Source organism: Penaeus monodon, chromosome 22, assembly GCF_015228065.2.
Source record: "Penaeus monodon isolate SGIC_2016 chromosome 22, NSTDA_Pmon_1, whole genome shotgun sequence".
In the NCBI taxonomy this organism is placed as follows: Eukaryota; Metazoa; Arthropoda; class Malacostraca; order Decapoda; family Penaeidae; genus Penaeus; species Penaeus monodon.
Window position 1 is genome coordinate 23,315,768 of NC_051407.1, and position 2,370 is coordinate 23,318,137.

The 2,370-nt window shown below is 31.1% G+C and overlaps 1 pseudogene; it reads left to right on the forward strand.

Moving 5' to 3' along the window:
- The window catches only part of LOC119587021, an 8,322-nt pseudogene extending 6,983 nt beyond the window's left edge, over nucleotides 1–1,339 (forward strand).
- Nucleotides 1,340–2,370: the final 1,031 nt, after the last annotated feature.

The following is a 2,370-nucleotide window of genomic DNA, read 5'->3' on the forward strand; positions in this document are numbered from 1 at the left end:
TATGAGCACAGCATTTCCCCTGCGGCAAATGGTTAATATGGTTAGGTAATTAGTCCTTTTGTCATTAATGTTAAAATAAATTTGAATGATTAAGGTATTGTAGTAATTTATTTTGAAGTATTTGTAAATTCTGCTATATGCAATACATTATATGTTTAAATATTTGATTAATTGTTTTCTTGCAGACAATCAGTTCTGAAGAGGAGATGTGTGACCATGTCCGTGAATGCCATGCAGATTTACAGTTTGTTTGTGGTATCTGTGGCCAAAGTTTAAGAACAAATGCAGCATTTCAGAGACATATGGACATTCACAAAGGCTTACGTGGAAGTGCTTGTGAGGTAAGGTTTACTTGTGTGCTTTAGCTTATGTTTGTATATATGTTTGCATTCAAGCATACATATGGTTATAATAGCTTGTTTGTTATTTATGTTTTTGAAAAATGTTTACTTAATATATTGATTTTATTGTAATTCATTGGTACAAATCAGCTACTGGAAAAACTTGTGCTTCTGTAAGTAAACACCTGCGCTCAAAATGCTTATCACTTGTTTAGTTTTTGTAATTATTAGTTTATTGCATAAACATTATTAAACAATCTATTCTGATTACAGATTTGCGGTCAAACATTTTCAAGAACAGAATATTGTAGAGAACACAAAAGAATTCATACAGGAGAAAAACCTTACAAATGTGAAACTTGCAAGAAAAGTTTTAGTAGATCCAGCAACTTGTATACTCATATGAGAGTAAGTAAAATTACATTTCCGCTTTTTATAGGATATACACACTGCATATAATTGTATACAAACTGATTTGATTTTTTTGAGGTAGATTTTGGCAGTTTATGACCTGAAGTAAATCATGTCATTTGGGAGTTGATAGAAGGTTTCTAGTGTTATATACTTGTCTTCAGATATAATGGTAATGGAGGTGAAATATACATTATTATTCTTAAACCTATAGAATATTTTATTTTTTTATTAAGTAAGTGAAGAGTGATGTAAAACACTTAATAGTGCTTTTACATTCTTAAGAAATATATTTCTTTAGAAATTGAAGCTTTATGTGAAGTTAAACTCATTTTAATTTTAATTTTAATATTATTTCAGACACACAACACAGAAGCCCAGCGTCATATATGTAATGTATGCTTTAAGTCATTTGCTCGTGCAGATAAACTAAAAGATCACATGATCAGGCACTTACAGATCAAGAGATATGCCTGTCGTTTATGTCCCAAAGCTTATAATGAAAAACGGGATCTGACAAAACACTTGGAAAAAGTACATTCAAGTAATGACAATTTAGATACATGATAGAGAAAGTAATAGGTTTGTTATGATGATTATTTCCTTGTAAAGATTTTCCATTAAGGAAAGTTCCATACTATACCAGGATATTTCTGGTGTGATTTTGGTATAGATAATATATAAATCTCAGGTAAATTTATTAATTCTACTGGTGTTGCTGGTAGTGATAGTGAAAGAAATGTTTTCTTAAAATATAGAGAAGAGTCAGAAGAAAAGAGAAGAAACAAAATAGAGGGGGTGGAAATTGGAAACAGGAGAGGGAGAGAAAAGAGCAGACAATGAACAGACAGACAGACAAATTTACTTACCCCACTGTACACACACAAACAAATACAGACTGGATAGCTAGCTAGCTAGTGCAAAGCTGGTACATGGAGTGAGAATGAGAGAGAGACTTGGACTGAATTGCAGTTAAGAAGGAAAATATGAGTACACATGAGATAAGTTGCCTTGCATAAAAACGCTTTAACAATAAGTTGGAATGAAATGAAAGCTAATTTCCATAGATGCCAAAGATGATTTCAGATTACCTGAAATTTAACACTATCAGAGGACTGGATATGTTTCACAGTTAGGTTAGTTAGTTATTTTTAAACAGCAATTCAAGTTAATTTTCATTGGTTCCTTTTACATAGAATAAGGTATTTTTCATGATGCAGACTCTGATATTATTTTTGTGACAGCTGTTTTTTGCCAAAATGTCAAAGTACAAATGTGTTAAGAATGTGTAAGCAAAGGAAAGTGGGCTATTTTCTGGGTATTTGTGCAACAGGTAAAAGTAATTATCAAGAATAAGGTATCTACAGTAATCCAATCTTTGTCACAATTCAGAGTAAAAGTATGATGTGGGGATATTAAGTACAAAAAATGCTGTGTCCTAGATATGGAAAAGCAGATAGGTAATCTATGATGTCCATGAATTTTAGATGTATCCTACTTGACACAGAAATACAGATAGTTTTGGGGGAATATTTATTTGAAATGCATCTATTAATAATCCTTAAAATTTCCCTATATTCAACAAATTTCTCACCCATAACTTTTTTATGAAATGTAA